The sequence below is a fragment of the Pteropus medius genome, unplaced genomic scaffold (genome assembly GCF_902729225.1).
Source record: "Pteropus medius unplaced genomic scaffold, Ma_sr-lr_union100, whole genome shotgun sequence".
In the NCBI taxonomy this organism is placed as follows: Eukaryota; Metazoa; Chordata; class Mammalia; order Chiroptera; family Pteropodidae; genus Pteropus; species Pteropus medius.
The window spans coordinates 2,051,100-2,072,635 of record NW_024347791.1 but is presented as its reverse complement, the minus strand read 5'-3'; the positions used below and the strand labels follow the sequence as shown (position 1 = coordinate 2,072,635).

The window sequence follows — 21,536 nt, the reverse complement described above, 5'->3', positions numbered from 1 at the left end:
TCATTCAACAAACAGGTAACCATTGTTTACTGAGGGACATGCCAACATCCGTACTGATCACTGCGAATGTAAAATGAATCAGAACATCTCTGCCCTCAAGGACTTCAGTCTAACAGAGACAGACTTGTAAAGTAGTAAAAGGTTGTAAGGCAGTAATGGTTTGCCTTTACCTTCACAGGGAAGGTTGGCCCGCTACAACAAATTCAGTATGACCCGTTAGAGAGTGGAAGATCACTTCTGAGACGTATAGGACAATAGACCAATGGCCACAATGGAATGCTGTAAGTGAAAGCTCCCTGTGTGACCCACCCCCCCTACACACACACTACACACACACACACCCCAAAGTCTGAACAGTCCTAAAGAAAAAAAGAGGAGGGGGTAATACACGTGTATATTTGAGGCCTCTCAAACTGTTCTTCTCCTGAGGTTACCCCAGAGGTATTCTATGTTTTGTTCAAAGGGGTCCTTTTCTAAAAAGTAGTAGTTGCAGTGGGATTAGAACTGTTTGACCCAGTTACTAAACTAGATTACTGCCACAAGTCATACCCTTTTTTTTCCAGTGGTTTTCTACTCAGAGCAAAGAATCAAGTCCTGTATGAAAGAGTACGAAAGTCTGAATCTTTAGCAAAGCGCCAAGAATCAAGTTTACTAGTCTCCCTGCTGAAATGGCTTTGAAAACCAAATTTACCCCTAGAGGAAGTGGGTTTTACCATCAATTATGTGCAAATTATGTGGTTTTCTTCTGGTTATAAATCAAGTAGGAGACAGATGGGGTGCTGTGCCTCTAGGTATTTGTCCTAAATTTTGCAAGGAGCCTGGGTTCGGCCCCCACATCATTTAAGTGAAGGGAAGGAAGGCCCAGACTACACACTGGTAACACAACAGTACGCAAGACAGTCACTGTCCTCAGAAAACTAATAGTTTAGCAGGGGAGGCAGACGAATAAAACTAGTGCTGTGGAAAACCTAGTAAGGATACCTTCTGGACTGGAGTGGGACCAGGGGCAGGAAAGGCATCCTTGAAAAGGGCTCACCATTTAGCAGAGATCTAAGGAACAAGAAAGCACAAACCTATGGAGGGATCACTTCGTAAATTATATAAATGTCTAACCACTACGCTGTACACCTGAAATTAACAGAAAATAGTAGTGAATGTCAACTCCAATTGAAAAATAAAAACTTTTTTTAAAAAAGCATGAACCTAAAATTGCCAGGTTTGTGTGTTTGTGTTTTATTTGGTGGAGAATTTTCTGAGTGGGCAGATTAAAAGCAATACAAGAAAAAATATGTACAAAAGCAAAGAGGGGAAAGAAATAGTAAGTGAGTCCATCTTGCTGGGACATATATACTAAGAAAGAAGCCTGTAACAGGCTTTCAGTATTGGAAAATAAACATTTGATCATCACGATTCTATGGTAGTTATTAGCTTCAGTTCTCTAATGAGAAAACTGATGCTTGAGAAACGTTAAGGCAAACTGGACAAGGTCACAACAAATAAATGGCAGATCAGCTGTAAAACACATCCTCTTCTGTTCCACCCCTTCAAAGTTTACCCAGAATGTGACTGGTTCCTTGGATTCCCAGACAAATCACCTTTTCTGTGGATATTCAATCCTTAGTATTTAACATTTTTAAAATTCAGTCACCAAAGTTAATTTTAGCTCCATTTATGAGTCAATTCCTCAGTAAAACTTAGTATACTCATTTTTATGTTTTTACCAATGTGGATTTCAATAAAATAAAAAAATAAAAAAAAAAAACATGTTTTCACTTAAGCTGCAGAGTCCTCAAAAGCTTAAGGCAGCAGTAAGAAGACAGCCCACACAGAATTCATTGTACACTCTGTAATGCACAACACATCAGCATCTATTCTATCTGGCAGCAGGAAGAGATATATGTTAGGACCCCACAATTATCCCTGTAGAGAGGCACATCAAAGAGAATGCAGGCATAACAGCTACAATAATGGTAATGCAAATAGCCATCTGTACTTATAGCCAGTCATGCCAAGAGCTTTGAAACACCCACATCCCTAATGTCTCCCTCTCTCCCCATGAAGGTGGGCCAATTCCTTTCCATTCTTTTCCAACCCACATAACTCCAGAGGATTAGAATATCTGCTGCCACGAGTGAGAAGCAAAGAAAGCTGCTGTTCTCTCAAACGAAAGACCAAAAAGGGTCCTGACTCCCCACCCTGTGTTCTATCTATTAAACTAGCGTTTCCCTATTTCTCATACCGTCTATAAGGCACAGAAACGTAGCTCCTGTTACATCCCCAGCTCCCGATATCCACCCTGCCCAGCTAGATTAGGCAGCCTCGTCACCATGTCCGCATTAACTCACCTCTCTCATGGCACTTACCACAGCATCTATCTGCTTGGCATCAGTCTCCCCACTATCCTGAGAGCTCCTGAGGACAGGGGCTGTCTCACAATCTGTCTCCTTCCACATCCTCAGCCAGCATAGTGCTGGGCCTACAGGTTGTTGAATTAAGGTTCACTGGGTGAATATAAGAACCGCAGAATGAAAAGGGAAGTGGGCAGTGGAAAAGGAAATGGCTGGACAGTAATTTGAGATCTGATGGTCCGGGATATCTGAACAGAAATCACTGTACAGTCTCTATACTGGAAAAATATGTTGAATGCAAAATTTACATACAAAAATCATCCTTTAATAGTCACGAATAGATTTGGAACAAAAGATGAAGCAGAGAGTATCATTTTAAAAAAACTAACCATAATTTATTCATGTAATGTCTCCAAAAACAGAACAGCAACAAAAGAGCATAGTCTACAAAAATGACCACAGCCCTACCACCCAGCTCCAGTTCCCAACACAAACAGCTTTTCAGGACTCCTTTTCCTTTTTCCTTCTTTTTTTTTTTCTGGAGGCGGGGGCTTTTTTGCCCACCACTTCCCCTTACCCTCTGCACTCTCCCCACCCTCTACAACCTGCCAAAGAAAAAAACGAAGGTATTGTAACGTCCAAGAACAGAGAAAGACACATCTCCCCAGTTCTCCCAAGTTTATCTTCAGGGCTGCTGGCAAGATAAGCAAGTTGTTCCCAGTCACAGTAGAGTCATCTAGGTGATGAAACAGGTCAACAGCTCAACATGGTGCTGGAAACAATGGAAGATCTCAGAAACGTACTTTGGGGCACAATTTCCCAATGTGCCTACAGTTCTGCGACCGTGGGGTTTTTACCAGGCTCTTCTTTTGCTCTAATCCCCTAGGGACATCCACTCTTGAATTTTCCTCACCAACTCCACTTGTCAAAATCAAACAGAACTTGACAGAAAGGTAAAACAGGGAAGGTGCTGGTAAGGTCCTGGGATTGTTTCAATTTAAACCCCTTTTTTCTACTGAAGAAAACTACAATAATTACTTTGGAGAGGTGTTGATTTTTACCAGACTTTACTTAGAATCATTGTAATATGTCAGAGCTGAAAGCAACCTCAAAATAACCTCATTCCATCCCCATATTTATTTCACAGATGGAGAAGGGCCCAGAGAAGTTAAGAACTGCCTAACTACAGTTACAGAAAGGAATTCCCTAGAATGTCAAATATTAAATGGCAAGAGTTGTAGCTAATCCATCCTTAGGGTCCAATGCAGTGTTCAGCACTTGATGAATAGCTGGTGAAATGAACTAAATGAACACAACTAATTAGTGGAAAATCTAGGACTATGATCCATGATGTTTCATTTCAAGTACAGTGTTTTTTATCATATGTGACTAGAAAGCTAGGGTCTATGGATAGTAATTCATGTGTATAGCAGACCCCATGAAATTCTGCTCTCTCCCTCATCAAATAGGTACTCTCCCTTTACTCTGGCACTATGATTTCTAACCTCTTTATGTTCCAACTGCTTCAAAAATCATACAGCACTTCTAGACTGATTTCCTAAAATATCCTTCCCCTTCCACGTAGATACTATTTTAATAATTCTCTTCAATTCCTTCTTAGTCTTCTCAATGACTGTCCTCCTTGGGGTTCCTCCTTACACCTCAACCTACAATGGCCTGTCTTCCTTCCCTTGTCTGAATCCCCCTAAACCGATGGTTCTTGGCTGAATACTGGAATCACTTGGGCACACTTTTTAAAAAATACTGACTCCAGAGTCTCACCCCCAGAGTTCATGATTTAATTGGTCTGGGTACGGTATGGCCAAGGAATGAAATTTTGTAAAGCTCCCTAGGTGAGTCTAATGCACAGATAGCTAACACTGAGAACCTCCGCCCTACACCCTCAGGAATTCACCGCTCGGTCCAGTATATACTCTAAAAATAACTACTGCCAGTTGTCCTGGACTTGCCAAATACTAGACTGCTCTGCACCAAGGCACATGTGTTGCTAGATCAAAGGCACATCAGAACCATACCCTTGCTTCACATCTGACATATAATAATACTTCAGTAAATATGTTGGTAAAGCTCTATAAACAATTAATGATAATGAATGGCCAGCAGCCTCTAAAAGACAGACTACAGAGGGGAAAAAGCTTTACTGGAGTTTTCTGACTCAGAAACATTTAGTTTCTGATTTTTTACCAAAGTTCCAGAGTCCTTCAAATCCAGATGGTCTCTGTGTATCAGAAATAGCTTTTTGTGACCAACCTCAAAAAAGCACAAGAATATGCCATGTATTTTCACGCCTCCGTGCCTCTGCTCATACTAGAATCTGTCTACATAGAAAGCTCCTGTCTGTCCTTCAAAGCCCAGTTCAAATGCCTCCTTCAGTCATTCATTCAACAAATATTGAGAATCTACGAAGTGTCAGGCATTGTTCTAGGCACTGGAGATGCAACATAGAACAAGACACAGTCACCGGTCTCATGGTACTTAGGTTCTACTTGGGAAGCCAGAGAGCAAACAAGGAGACAAATTAAAATAATTCCAGATGGTGGGTAAGTGATATGAAGAAAATAAAACAACATAACATGACACACTAATGGTGGGTGGTAACTTTCCCCAGAGGCATACTCATTAGATTCCTCAGGACCAAATCAAGAACAGGGGCTTTAGCATATTTCTTTCTACATTCCCAGCATTTACTCTTAGTACATACACAATGAATATTTTTTGAATGAATATAAAACCTAAGGATAAGAAGTTAAGTTAAAATTAATATAATCAACCCAGAGCTAAGAGACAGAAATCCTCACCTGAGGGTTTTCCCACTACCTACAAGATTTGGGGCAAACCCCTTCCTCTCTTCTGTAAAATAAGTAGACTGGGTTAGAATGAGATTGTAATGCTCACCACAGGTAATGTGAAAATTGAAGTGCACAGGTAGAGACTGTGTACTACTGGAGCAAACAGGCCACCCTAAAGGAAACGGCCACTGTTCAGCTCCCACAGGGTGTACCATGCAGGAATGAGGGCCCGGTGTTGCCGAGAAGAGCCAAAAAGCTGGATTTCGTGGGAGATCCCCTAGTGTTTAAATGTTAAATCCAAATGTCTTTAAAATACTGTGTTAGCCAAACGAAACGCTCTGTGTAAGGGCCAGGCCACAGGCCTACAGTTTGCAACCTCTGGACTAGATCATCTCTAAGTCCTTCCGAGTTGTAATAGTCCATGGCTCTAGAGTGAAATCTTCATAAAGAAAACACCGAAGAAGACACAACAGGATTAGAGAAAAGAGAAAAGAATAGTCTCCTTCTTCAGAGCTCCAATCAGATCACAGAAGAGTCTCCTTCATAATTCATCAGGCAGTAAAACTCTTGCTACCTGGAAAGAAAATTATGTATCCTGGACAATAGAAAGAGCAATCCAACCTCTCCTTTAGATTATAGAAGCAGCAAGTACACTATATTTTGAGTAATTTGGAGGTGAACTATTGTGCTTTTGCCCACATGTGCTTAATAAATATTCCCATCCTTGGCAATCGGGAATGCTTAAAGAGAGGCACAGCTCACGTGCACGCACACAGACAGACATACACACACGCACACCCCACAAAGCAAGGAAATCAGTTATGCTGAAGACTGGCAAGATGCCCCAAAGACACAGCAGGAATCTGATACGAACAGCAGGACGAGGAAGGAGAATGAATAATTCAGACTCCCTGATTCACTTAACCAAGTTCTGTCAAACACAAGCTGAGACCCATGGTTTGTGGACTGAGCTCCCTCAACTGAACAGCAACATGAGCTTGATGTTGAATGGAAAGCCAACTGTGTCTGTCCGCTCTGATGGTGGGAGAGGGAAGAAATGACAAACTTGCACCTAGAATAAGTCAAGCTATTCTTCTGAGAGCCAATTCATCATAACGGACCAAACTTAAAAATGAGTGTTTCGTACTCTCATTAGCAAAGGAAAAGGAACATGCATGTTTTATTTCTGCCCACCTCTTTAAGAAGGCCTCCATCAGACTAGAAAGCCAACGTAAACAAGATAATAGGGAGGGTCAAAGAAAAAAGTATCAGCCGGAATGCCTAAAACTGTACAAAATCTTCCTAACCCCTATCGTCCTACTTCTGAGATTGAAGAAAGTTACCAACATTATCTTTAATCAAGCAAAGATGACCAATTTATAAACTACTCACCAATTGCTTAACCTAAGTTCTACATGATTTTTAGACACAAGCAATTCTGAGAACAGATCTAGATTTATCCCTAGCATTAATCAGTCATCATAAACTCTTCGTTTGTTAGAAACCAGGGTTTTCTAAAAGACTTAAAAAAAAAAAAGTTGTTATATAAATACCCTAGAGAAGAATAAAAAAGGTAAACAGGCGAACCTGTTTTCATGTGTCTCTACAATAGGTTTGGTGGTTTATCTTCCATTTTTGTTTGTTTTTTTAAGGATGAGAGTAAAATATTTGTAATCATGAATCATTCAAATCTCTCAAATCTATGATACTCACTAAAGTGAGTAATTCTTTCATTCTTGCATTTGTGAAAATGAAACAAAACACCAAGAATGTATTAACTTCTGAATGTCACAGTACTCGAATTGTGTTGGTACAAAAATCAATGGAAGAGAACACATCTGAGCGCTCCTCAAATCCCAAGGCTGTGAAGATAGAGTCCCAATGCAATAAACAGATCCTAAATATTACACCAGTTGAGCAGCAAAAAAAACAGATTTCATCAAGCAATTACTACCACAAATAAGTGCGCTCTAGAGTGAGCTCATACTATTAAAAACCATTTTAAAAATTAACCTGATTCATCAAAAGTTATCAAAAACAACAAACAACTCCAAAATTCAAATGGCTGAACAGGGAATGTTTCAGCCCTAAAAGCATAGAAGAAATAGCATTTTTTTAAAAAAGCCATTAAATAACCTGCTCTTATGATAACCAGATTTTCCTATTTGCATAAGGTCAGCCCCTAGGAACTGTCTACCTGGCATAAAGATGCTGTGCTACAACCAGAGACCCTTTTAGGGGAGACAGCGACCACACCAGATGGAAACTTTTTGCTCACATTCTCTGTTACAGATCATGACCCAAGGGTTCACAAAGCACGTTCCCAAGGGTCACAGACAGAAAAGGGCCCCTAATTTCCAAATGTTTAATGACTACTGCTTCTAGAGATCACATAATATAAATTCTTACCTGCCATTTCTTTTGTCAAAGAGCAATAAGGCTCCTGTTGATTAATGTAACAAGCTGGAAATGGATGACTTCCCAGTAAAAGAATAAAAGTTATTCTCTTATTTGGTGAGATTAGACAAGAAGATTTTTTTTCAAGGACCCCAGATGATACTAATGGACAGTCAGGATTGAGAAACATTGGTTTAATCAAGCCTTGGAACAAACCAGCTAGGGTTACTTAAATAGTGAAATCACAGGTAATATAGTGAAAGATTTTAGACTTTGAATACTACTTTATTTGAAAAGATTATCTCTAACAAACAGACCAAATGTCACTCAGTGATCATTTGGTTACCCAGAAAATCTGGGACCTGTATTCTATACAGACAAGGTTCTTTCAGTTCTAAAATCCTATAATCTATCCAATCATTAACTATCCAATAAACATTGGGCCTACTATATATCAGGCACTGTGCTAGATAATGGAAATTTAGAAGGAAAAAAGATCAAAGAGCCCCTTCCCTCAAGGAACTTACAGTTTGATAGGTCAGAGTAAACAGGCTCTTAAACCACAGTGAGATAAATGCTAGAAAGGGACGAGTACAAAGTGCATGACAGCAGTCAGGAGAGTTCCCAACTCCATCTGAGAAATTCCACAAAGGTTCCCAAAGAAAACAGACCTCTACACTGAAATCTCAAACGTGAGGGGTAGAGCTGTAGGGTAGAACTCTTATAGAGGGAACTTCAGGGAGAGCTGCGTGGTCTGTGAAGGAGTGGGCCAAGGGTTTGGGAGAGGAGGTAGGAGCCGGATCACCAATGTGTTTTAATGGGACTTAGGGCAATGATATGACCAGAGCTGTCACAGAAGGATCACTCTTAAGAAAGATCACTGCAGTGCAGCGGCATGGAATGGGAAGGACCTAACTAAAGGCAGAAAGGCCACTGGGTAAACAGTGGCATCGGTCACCGAGTTACACAGGGCAGAGTTTTGCAGAAAGAGCAGATGAGGAGCGGTCAGCTTCAGACATGCTGGGTCTGCAGTAACCATGGGGCACCCAAGTGTAGACGCACACTAAGCAGCTGGATACAGATATGTGAAGTGCAGGAAAGTAATCTAAGCTAGAGATAGCAATTTGGAAGCTGTCAGCATACACACGATAAATAAAGCCTTAGCAACGGGTGAGCGTGCCCAAGGAGAACATGTATAATAAAGACACGAAAAGGCCCAGAGCAGAATCCTGAATAACAGCAACTTCTAAGTGGTGGGCTGAGGAAGAGACTAAGAATGGGAGAGGGAAAATCTTCAAAAGGATGGTGCCAGAGAAGCTAGGGGAAGAGAGGAGTTTCAAAGACCAGAAGACATAAAGGATATTCACTGGATTGAGCCCCAAGGGGGTTATTGGTGACACTGGGAGAATTTAAGTGAAGTAGGTGAGGAAGAAACCAACTGCAATAGGTTCAAAAGGTACAGAAAATTATTTCAAAAAGTTGGTTTGTAGAGGGAGACAAGTGAAAAGGAGCTGGAGGATGAAGGTGACTAAAGGACTAAATGTGCTAAATTTTATTTATTTTTAATGAGTAAGCACATATAAAGTTGATAAGAAAAAATATAGAGGGGCAGAGTTTAAAACCTAGGGAAGAGATACAAGTAGGAGTCACCACAGAAAAGGAAGAAAAATACATCTTTCACTATCACACCTGTAGGTTTGGTGACAGAAAGTTAAAAGATTTCCGATTTGATGGCTTCTATTCCATCTAGAAATTACGAGGTAAGATTTCTGGCTGTAAGTGAAGGGAAAGTGAATGGAGGACAATGTGGAATGTTTAAACCAGCCACTGTGACAACTCCCCAAGCCAGGTCTCTTTAAAACTGAAAGACTGACAGGCAGGCAGAAGTCAAGGGTCCAGGAAAGGTCGGAAACCATGAAGGCAAACAGCTGTATTGATCTAGACCTGGGGTTTTGCTAGGTAGATAAAATGAAACGAAAAGAGAGGGTAATGGCCAAAGTGCTGTTTAAGCCAAGGACCAAGAAATCTAAACGAGACCGGTAAGCAAGTAAAGACAGGAGAATTAGCAGAAAGGGAGAGAGCGAAGACAGCGCCCCTGCAATGGGTTTCTCGACAACACTGGAGAAGAGATGTGGTGGGAGAAAATGAATGAGGGACTAGAAGAACCTTAATGAGAAAATACGCTGCCTGCCTGTATTTTCAGAAATGAAGTAGTTCCAGACGGACAAGACCCAGGGTATGTCCCAGAACAAGTGGTGAAAGTACTGAGTCAGGGCAGCTGACTGATTAAACAACTGAGAGGCAGGACCAGCTAAGGTGCTGTCATCTGCACTGACACTGGAGTCTCCTACAGTAACGATAATACTTAAAGCAGGAAGAAATTTGTTGTTTCTAATGAGGAAGGGAGATAAGGCAACAATAAACAACACAGGGTAAGGGAAGAGGGTACATTAGCCAGATTAGGAGAGCTTTAAAGGAGCAGAGAATTTCCTCCAAGGGTAGAAGATTAGATAGGAATACTGGACGGGGAGAGGGGGGACAGGATACTGACTTCCATAATGTAGGAGAACAAATAACGCCCACCAGGAGCAGAATGTGATGTCCTCAGAGAGAAACCCAACTTAGTTTAGGGGAAGAGGTAGAAACAAAGCACAGTTAGAAGGCTAAAGATGAAGAAATCTGTCTACCATGCCACAGGGAAAAGGGGCTATAGTCTACCAGGGAAGGAGCCACTGGAAGGTCAGTTCAGGAGAGAAAAAGCACATAGTCAGGCCTCAGATCACAGGAGTATACAGATGGCCATAGCTGCTTACATTCTGGATGCTGACCAAGGAGTGCAGAGTTGAAAGGAATATGTCTGTCTGCTAGGTCTCTTTTAAAAATCTCAATTCCTTAATAGAAAAAAGGAGGTGCAGAAACACCTGGGCCTTTTGACAGGAGTCAGCATCAGCCAGATTTAAGTGAGCTTCTAGAGGAGTCAGAACCCGAGCTGAAGACCAAAATAGGGTTATTTGAATCCCAAACGATGGTGGCCTCTGGTCACTGGAGAGAGGGGCGCCCTCAGGCTCTGCAAGTAAGAACCATGGCCTAGAACATCTATTTTGCCAAGGCAGGCAAGGTCTGGATGGAGTCGGTCATGATCTGGACACATTCAGGCTGATGAGAACAGACACCAAATTTGGGCTTCTGATACCTCCAGTAACAATGGTTGATCGACCAATAAATAATATCAAATAAATAATGATAGGCTCAACATTCAAGAATTTTGATGTCTCTAATAAAAAATTAATAAGCTAAACAATTAATTTTTTATAAATCTAACATATGTAACTGCTCCTGTGCAAGTGTTTTACTTATTAGTTTTTACAACTCTACAAGATGGAAACTATTATTAACATTTTACAGATGAAGGAACTAAGCCTCAGAGAAATTAAGGAACTTGCTCAAGGTTATAAATTTATTAAGCCGCAGAGCCACTAGGGCTCTAAACCCCAAACTCTCATCCACAGAGCTCTACGCCTGACTCACAACACCAGTGGAGACTGCCAAAATATCTAAGTACATGTCCTCTTGAAGTACATGCAATTCAAAATAAAGTCATTATAAGGGAGAACATCAAGAAATAAAAGGCAAGGTCCTTAAGAAAATTAAGTCAGGAGAGAGAGAGAGAGAGAGAGAGAGAGAGAGACACACACACACACACACACACACACACACACACACACACACACACACACTTCAAAACTCTACTCAAGCACAGTAGGTCCTTGAATTACGTCATTTAGTTTCCTTATAACATTGATGTGATGCAGAAGACTCTTAACTCTTGTTCATATCAAGTAGCCTATGGTAAAACTGGTTTCATTATAGATCATTTCGCTTAAAGTTGCAGAACCTATTGATGATGTTAAGTGAGGACTTACTATACCAAGATTATAACAATAAGGATTTAAAAGATAACTAGATTCAACAGATTTTCAACTCTCTATCCAAGGCAACAAACTTTTTAACAACCCATTCTTCTGAGCTTTCAGGCTTTACAAACAGAAGAGATAATGTTAAAATGCTCAGGAAATACCCGAGTAAATCAAACCAAGACACCAGAAAAAAAAAATGAAGTCAAGTGGTTTGAAATGAATACCTACTCTCCTGAATCTTGAATCCTACCCTAATCCAACCTCGTCTTCCTAGTATATTATCTCATTTCCTTGTAATAAAGCTCCGATCTGACCGAAAGCAGATGAAAACTGACCCTCACCGATTATGTCTGCTGGGCCATTTACCCTCTAAGTCTTGCCTCTTGCCCCAATCTAAACTTCAGGAGTCTATGAGGCTGAGCCAAAAACAAAACAGCTACAAGGACGGAGGCATGAGTGAACCCACCTTTGGAAACTCAGTGTGCTTTACACACACTTATTCGCATGGAATCTGAGCTGCCATGCTACGCTTTAAGCTACCTGAGAGTGCCATCTATGTCTCTAATATACCTCCATATCCCTCACAACTCCCTCGCCCAGCCTCACAAGTAAATGAAACCAACTCCATTTCCCTATTTGTAGAACAGAAAACAGAATGATGCCTTGCTTTACTTTCAAACTTCTTAGAGGTAGAGTAAGACACAGAATGGTTAAGTGCTTCGAATCTTAATTTTTAAATTCTGATATACAAGTACACAAAAATAACACATCTACCATGTAATGTCCAAAGAGCCTACTTCACTACTAAAAATCAACTAAGACACAGACACGACACACATAAACAGAGGCACCTGCCAGTGTTTAAAGCTCATGCAAAGCTAAAGTCATCTTTACTGCCCTGCCACCAAAGGACCATTTTGATTACAGTGGTTCCCCCTTATGCACAGTTTCGCTTTCTGTGGTTTTAGCTACTCACAGGTCAACCATGGTCCGAAAATGGTAAACGGAAAATTCCAGAAATAAACAATTCATAAGTTTTCAACTGCATGCCATTCTGAGTAGCGTGAACTCCCGCACCATTCCGCTACATCCCACCTTGGACGTGAGTCTTCCCTCTGTCCAGCGTACCCACACCGTGTACACTGCCTGCCCATTAGTCACTGAGTAGCCATCTCAGTTATCAGATCTACTGCTGCAGTATCACAGTGCTTGTGTTCAAGTCACCCTTATTTTACTTAATAACGTTTCATTCGCCTCACTTCATCTCATCCTATAGGCATTTTGTCATCTCACGTTATCGCAAAAAGGGTGAATACAGTACAATAAGAGAAAAACCATTCACATTTTATTACCGTATATTATAATTGTTTTATTTCATTATTAGTTACTGTTGTTAATCGTTTACTGTTCCTAATTTATAAATTAGACTTTATCATAGGTATGTATATATAAAAAAAAAACATAGTATATACAGAGTACAGTTCTATTTGTGGTTTCGGGCATCCACTAGAGGTCTTGGAATGTATCCCCCACCAATAAGGGGGGACTGCTGTATAGGTCAGAGTTTGCATCCTCAAAATTGTTCCAAGTAATACCGCTGACATAGCAGCTGAGGGTAAAATGGACTTCACCCATTAGACTCTGACCCTCATCAGAGGCAGTCAGTGAAATGCAGGTACGCTAACGGGGGAAAACAGCAGAAAAATAGGTAGGTGTAGTGGTTTCAAAATATGTCCAAAATTCTTTGATACTACTCCCTTCAAGAGGTGAAGCCTAATTCTCCTCCCCTCAAGAGTAACTAGACTTAAAGATACTTGCTTCTAACAAAATAAAGCAGAAATGACAGTGTTCACTTCAGGAACTAGATCATAAAGGGCACTACAACTTCCTCTTCACTTTCTCTTACTTGATCTCCCACTTGATCACTCACTCTAGCGAAGTTAACTGTCAAATAAAGAAGACACTCAAGGAGCTGAGGAGAGATCCCTGTCCGAAGGAACTAAGGCCTCCCGCCAATAGCCAGTAGCACCGACAACGTGCCAAGAGCCATGAAATGAGCCACTGTGGAAGTAGACCTCCAGCCCCAGTCCAGCCTTCAGATGAGTGCAGCCGCAGCCAACGGCTTGACTGAAACCTCCCAAGAGACCCCGAGCCAGAACTACAGCTAAGGTGCTCCCAGATTTCTGACCCTCAGAAACTATGACATAATAAATGTTTGTCATTTTAAGTCAGTAAGTATGGGGTAATCTGTCATGCAGCAATAGGTACAGAGGGCATGTTGTACATGCCCTCTGGGTTGTGAATACCAAACTATCAGAAAAGGTTCTGGAAACAGATACTGCCAGAGAGGAGCACGCCAGTACTTCAGTAACTTCCTCTTCTGCTTAGAGCAGCGACGTCTAACAGAAATATGAGAGCGAGAAATACGAGCCATTTAATTTAAAATTTTCTAGTAGCCACAAAAAGAGGATAAAAAGAAACAGGTGAGGTTCATTGTAATAATATACTTTACTGAATCCAACATATCCAAAATATTAGCATTTCAACGTGTCAATAGAAAAAAGTAGTTATTTTTTAAATCTCAGGGAAATCTGTTTTTGTACCAAGTCTTTAAAATCTAGTGTATATTTTACACTTACAGGGCATCTCAATTTGGACTAGCTATATTTTAGGTCCTCGATCAAACATGTAACTGATGTCTACGTATCAGGAAGGGTCTAGAGGAGGGGTCCCTAACCCCTGGGCCTGGACCAGCACTGGTCCGTGGCCTGTTAGGAACCGGGCTGCACAGCAGGAGGTGAGTGGCAGGTGAGCGAGCAAAGCTTCATCTGTATTTGCAGCCGCTCCCCAGCACCAGCATCACCACCTCAGCTCCACCTCAGATCATCAGGTATTAGATTCTCATAGGAGCCTCGGTCCCTGGTGCCAAAAAGGTTGGGGACCACTGGCCTAGATGATTTCTTCTGCAGCTTGTTACCCTTTTAGGTACCTAAGCGTAGAGTCCAAAGAAGTAAAAGTAACGCATTTTTTAAATACCTACAGGACCCTTTTTATTCTCCTTACTGAGCTATTGCAAGCTGGGAAGGAGCGGCCCTCATGGAAGGAAGCGGGTGGGTGTTGGGGGGGCGGCAACACTTGATGTTTTGAAGAGGGATCGCCTTGAGAAACTGGAAAAATAAACCTAATTCTACCTACAAAACATCAATACCAAGAATCAGTGAATACAAAGAACATCATCCCCATTTTAAAGTGTTTCTATCAGCACTTCACACACGACCCTACAAGAATTTGAAAAGGAAAGATGCAGTCTGTTTTGAAGTGGAAGGTTTGGAAGGAAATGAAGGGGGAAAAAAAAAAAAGCAAAAGAACATTTGCTTTCTCCAAAAACACGTTCTCCAGCTAACACATTTGCCTCCCATCCCTCAGCAACGCTATCTTCCAGGATCACCACTTTAAAGGAGGACAATCAAACCCAGCGCCCTCAGCAGACAGTAATCTCGACAAGAAAATCTACTCCAGCACCACCAGAGTCACCCTTTTCCTCCTCCCACTCCTACTTGAGAAGCTAGACTCAAGACCATTATGGAAAAAAGCCCAGTTGTGTGAGTCACTGCAGCCATCCCAAGGGGCCTGGGCAAAATCCAGAGGACAGCTGGAAACAGCTGCTGTGAGACCAAGTCCAATTGGGAGGGAAGAAGGGAAAAGAGGATGAATTCATCGCTTATTACACATGATCCCATTCCGGCCTCAGAAAAGCTGGTTTTCATTTTCTCTCCCAAACAAAAAGTTTCTTCTCCCTTCCTACTTAAGAGTCTTCTCCTAATGAAGGAAGCATAAGTGATTCACCACTAAAGCCCCCGAGATAATTATCCAACGTGGGATACCACTCCTACTGTGTGTCCCCTGTAATATGGGGTAAACAGGAATCCACCAGGTAAGGAAAGAACTCTTCAAAGTAGCTGTAAAAGCAAGACACCTATGACTTGAATAAAACTCTTTAAAAAAAAAAAAAATTCACCAGGAAACAGAAGACTGAGGAAACTAGCAGGAAAAAAGCCCCAAGGGAAAGAGGGGTTCCACTCTCCTTCCTTACATGACAATGATATTATAAACAGATTACCAGAGGGTTTCTCTACACAGTGAGGCGGCCAGCCTCTAGACGTCTAATCCACTTTCCTACCAGCCAAAGGGATGTCATCTTCACAGGTCAGTCCTTAAGGTCCTGAAGAAAAGGTGGCTGACCTCTGGTTCAGTGAGATCCTGTACTAACATGAGCAGTGTTAACAACAGGTACCACTACTAAACAAGAACCTCTCAGAGTGTGAAACGGAAGGGAAGGAAAGGGACTGACTGGCATCTGGCACGAACGAGTATCGACGGGCTCCAGCAATCTGAGGCACGAGGAACTGACAGGCATTCTTTTCCACCCGGTCAGTGCACCCAGACAGCCATCCTTCAAAACCCCGCTGCCTGCAGCTCAAACGGCTTTCATCAACACACACTCCTAGGTCGCTCTTAGATTCTTCGGTCATTTTAGACATGCATATGGAGCAGCAGTCCAGATCCTTCCAATGCACCAGGCAAATCATCCTTGAGAACAGAACTGCCGCCTTCAGAAGATGTCCAGAGAGGTTTTTTAAAAGCCAATGAAAAGCCCTTCCAATTCTCCCAGTTGCCCACCTGGACGAGTAACACTGTTCCCAAAGATACAGATTCAGATTATCCTGATCCATTCCCTTCTCTCACTACAGAACTTTAATTTTCCACAAAAAAATAAATAAGTAAACATTTACTCTATTACACCACGTACAGGACCACTTGCAGTCAATTTCCAAGGCCAGCTGCTAGAGACCCTATTGTAAGTAGGGGCAGGAATTGGGGTGACGGGAGCATAGAGGAGATTCTGAGTCAGCTTCCAGGGCCAGAGGAAAGTGTCCCTTGGCCCCCCAGGTTTAAGGTTAAAATTAATGACGACTTCATTGAAGAAGAATGTAAAGTCATAAAAACGTGTTCATTTTCTTTAGCTTACATTCTGAATCCCCTTTTTATTCTTCTTTATGTTTCACCTTTCCGAGCATACAGCAAATCTAGAAAAACAACTGTGGTACAATTCTGCACTAAATACAGTCTTTCTCACCAACGAATCAACAGGGTATATGATCCTGAAACTGTTATTTAATTTTGGCCAAGTTATAGACATCATCTCCCCAACTAAACCTAAAGCCTGTACAGAACATCCCTGCCTCTTACTCTTCCTGCCCAAAACCGCCTCACACAGAGTGGACCCTCAAACTGCACCTCTTGATGTTTTACATTACATAAAATGAGTGCACGGATGAAATGGAGAGACTGGATGCAAAATGCACAAAATGAGGAAGCCACAGAGGAGATTCTTTCCAGAAGAAGCCGTCCTCCAAAACCGGAGAAGAAAGCTTCTGGTCAGATCTTACGAGAAGATGACATCTGTGAGGCATCTGCATTTCCCCACGATAGACGGTTAACAACACAGCGAAGCAGCCACAGCCACTTACACTTTCGTATCCCCCTTTAGTATGAATCTCTGATAACTACAATAACTTCCTCTCCAATTAGCCCACAGCGACAGGCTCCGCCATGATAACCAGCAGTGATTTTAATAAGTCTAGTCATCTGCTTTCGAGGGCAACTTGAGGAAGTACACAGATAAGAATGTCCCAGGCCAGCTCTGGGGGGTCCATGAGACTGAAAAGGAAAAAGAGGTTTGTGGGAAGAAATTATTACCAGCTAAAGGTTAAATTCAACTCAATGTATGCACGGTAAAAAAAAAACCACAGGATTTTTTTAAATGTTTTCTTCTTCCAACCAAGGCGAAAAGAAAAAAGAATCATAATTAGGGCTCTAAGGGCAAAGTACGATCATTTTTAACAAACGAGCAATGGAAATACTGAATAATATACTTTAGAGGGACTTGTCATAGAAGGATTTTGGTTAATTATACATTGCTGGACAGGTACTATTATCCATGCTTAACAGGCAGGGAAGAAGCCAAACATCTCAGCTCAAGGTTTCACAGAAGACAAATACTCAAAGACAGAAACTAGATTTCTTAAAGGCATAATTTATGAAATACAAAACATGCGGGAATGCATTGTCAATTTTACATTTATTATATAAAAGCAGGAAATGCAAAAGTTACAGTTCTTATATCAATGCTAAAGCACACAGTATATTTAACACAGAATTTTAGAGCAAGAAGGAATGGCCAGACAATAAATCAATATAATAACAATTTCAATCATACCTGTGTCCAAGGAGTTCAAAGCACTTGGCTTTAAATACTATATATATGCAGCATGAGTAAGACTTTAAAGCTTTAACTTTCGCACTTTAAGGTTTGTGCTAATTCATAATCTTTGTATTACACTTAACTCGATCCTGAAAAAAGAAAGGAAGTATAGCAGGGAGGGATGGAAGGAAAAAAGGGTAGGGAAGGAGAGTGAACAAAGGTACCAAAATGCTTCTTACTCCTGTGATAGGAAAGGCGCATCCAACTCGGATTCTCAGTACCTGCCTTCCTTTTCGTCTGCTTTCCTTTGTTTTCCTCTATCCTCTCTGGGTGTTTTTGTGCTTTCTGTTCACAGCCCTGGTTTCTGTCTCCATCACCCTTTGTGCTTTTGCCTATCTTCCTTCCGTGTCTGCCTGCCTCTTTATGTCTTTCCCTTTACCTGTCTCAAATGCCATGTCTCCACGCAACACACAAGTAAATCCTACTCAAAAGTGAACATGAAATTTTACAGCTGCAAGTTCTTTACAGTGTTAGAAATCATCTGACCCAACCCTTCTGGTTTGGGAATCGCGGCTCTGAGAGATTACATAATTTGCCCAGTGTCACAGAACTAATAAATGATGGAACTGAAACTAATACTCAGGTTTTCCCGTTAAAGTTAGCACAGAAAGAAAGCATAGAAAGTTAGTTTTAAATCTGAGTCGAGAAGATTTTTCTCAGAAAGAAACAAGATCCAAAAGTTCTTTTTAAAAAAAAATACCTTACATATTTGAGTACATTAAATTTTTTTATCTGGTCACAAAACACACATAAACATGTATATATACACTTTTATATACTATAAACAAATTCAAAAGACAAATGACAAACTGAATGGGAAATTTTGCAACATAAATCACAAAGGCTAATTTCCTTAATTTATAAAAGGTCTTACTAATCGGTAGGAAAAGAAATTCTTTCAAAACTGAGTTGACAACAAAGAAATACAAATGACTTTCAGGAATATTTTTCAAAAAGACCTCCTAATGTTACAGAAATACAAAAGATCGATATACCATTTTTCACTTATCAGACTGGTAAATATCAAAGTATGGTAACAGAGTTTGCCAAGATGACAGAAAAAAGTCACCCTACTTACTTTGCTGTTCCTAGGGCATACAATTTTGGAGGGTGCTTGGTAATAACTGTCAAAGGTTGAAATGTACATACTCTCAGGAGGCCAGCGGTCCCACTTCTCAGACCCTGTCCTAGTGTACCCACCTACGTGTACAACACATATACACAAGCAGCACAGCTTATAGCAGAAAAGCCCAGAAACAACCTAAATGTCTCACAAAAGGAAACGCGTAAACAATTCATGATTAAAAAACAAAAAAACCTTACTGTGGAATACTATGTGGTCACATCAAAAGAATGAGGTTGAGCTGCGTAACCTGAAACAAAACGTCCCCCACGATGTTCTGCTCCATGGAAAACAATGAAGAGCCTCTGTTACGTATACATCTTACGTACGTATGCACGTGCACAGAATTTCTCCAGAACATAAGAGAAACTATGGCTTCTATCACCAACACTCCAACAGGAACTTTAGGACTCTTCTAGTTCTCGTAACACTCCTAGATTAGTAAATTCTCCCCCACTGCTAACCTGCAATAACCGTCTTCCAGATTCATCCCCTACTAGCCCTCCTGGAACTCTGTTCCTTCTCAGCCCCTTCTCTGCCTGCCAGCTCATCCACTGGATCCCTTGATCCCCCTTTCTTACAGCTTTGAATTTTTCTTCACTCTTTCAATACTTCTACATCCTAACATTAACTCATTTTTCCATAAACATACCTCACGGTCTTCCGAAGCCTAAAGGCCATCCCTAGGAGTTGGCATTCTTTTGCTCCGATTGCTGCTTTTCTATCAATTCATTTTATTCATTATTCAGCAAACATGCATTGAGTGACAACTATATACCATGTATTATAATAAGTCAAAAAGAGAAATCCCAAAACCGGTAGTCCCTGTTTGAAGAAACTAGCAGCTTAGGACAAATTTTTCGAAATTAACCTCTAAGCACAGCATACAAGAGAGGGGAAAAAACTAGAGGTAGGGGAGGCAACCTTCTACTATTCAGCTACACACACCAAACGGATGGCTCCGGGAGCCCCTAGGGGAGGAATAGAGATTGGAGGTGGTGGTCAAAGGGGGCCCCTGGCTTTCCACGTTTGAAGTTTCTTATTTGTAAGAATGCATTTGCACCAATTTATAATTAAACAAAAACTTTAAAAAGGAGATGATGTTTAACTCATCTTTATATTCTTAATGCTTATTTGCATGGTGTTTGGCATATACATCGAGCTCCATAAATGGTCACTAATGAAAGACTCAATGGATGTGCAGCGTTCTAGAGAGCAGAGTGGAAGGAGAGAGAAACGAGCGGCCCGCTGCTTTGACTCAGCCACTGTTATTTTAAAGTCAATGCAGGGTTCATCAACCTCAGCACTACTAACACGTGGGGCCGGATGATTCCTCATTGTAGGGGACTATACTATGCATTTCAGGGTGTTAAAGCAGCATCCCTGGCCTCTCCCCACTAGATACCAGCAGCACCTCCACAGTTAAGAAAATCAAAAACGTCTCCAGACATTGCCAAGAATCCCCTCAGGGGCAAAACCTCCCCCAGTTGAGTTATTAATGCTTATTCATCATCCTCTTCACTTCCTCAACCACCATAACTTTCTCTCAACTTGCCTAATGATTTCAAGGCTTAGTCCTCAATAATTTCAACTCCAGTTAATGACCCTTCCAAAGCATCCAAGTTCTGCAACCTATTGATTTCCACTACAATCATCCATTAATAGCTACTCCTCAGGAATCATCACTACCCGAATCTTCTAATGTCAAGATCACAAACTCAGCACAAGAGCCTGTCCTCTGTCTTCTTCTACGCTCTTATGTTATCCGAACCTGTCTGTCCTAGTTTACTAATCTTCAACCCTGGGTGACTTGGCCACACTCGTGGGCTTCCGAGTACTATCTGATAAAGTTAGGAAGCCACCAGGACCACCTCAATCCAAGCTGGCACTTTACTGAGACTCAGCAATCCTTTTACTCTACTTTTTGATGAATATTCATTACACTGGAACAGCTCCTACTTCTAAAACTTCTCTATTCTCCTCAGTGTCACCACCAGCCCTGCCTACACACTACTACTGTGTTCTAACTAAAGGAAGATGGCAGTCCTCTGACATGCTCCGTCAACCTCTCTTCTCATTACCTCATACACATTAGGTACTCAATAAGTATGGGCTACATTTATGAAGGAAAAACATCATCGCTGTATATTGGCTATATTTTAAAGAGTAATTTTTAGGAGGAAAAAAGCTCTCTATTTTATTCTAATTCAAAATTTTATTCTACAACACTTAAGGCAAGGCAACATGCCTCTCCAGTTTCTCAAGGCTACCACCAACAAACAATGGCACACACTGCTGCTGCAGAGGGACCCTCTGGGTCATCACTAACGCATACAGACACTTCAGAATGAAGTATAAAATAGAAACTCCAATGATAACTGACCACGTTGCAAATAAAAAGTGCTTCTCATAACTGTGAGTGATTCTTAAGTCTACCATTCAATGAGATGCAGACAGGTACCTTAAAAGGATGATAAAGTATCAATGGTAATTCCACATACTAAAGGCCGTTCACACCCTCATACACTGTCGGTGGGATTGCGAACTGGTACAGCCACTACGGAAAATAGTCTGGAGGTTCCTCAAGAAATTTAAAATGGAACTACCTTTTGACCC

At 41.2% G+C, this 21,536-nt stretch overlaps 1 protein-coding gene across 14 annotated transcripts in view; it reads right to left on the bottom strand.

Moving 5' to 3' along the window:
* The window catches only part of RBFOX2 (RNA binding fox-1 homolog 2), a 237,587-nt gene that overhangs the window by 198,069 nt on the left and 17,982 nt on the right, over positions 1-21,536 (bottom strand). The window lies entirely within an intron of this gene.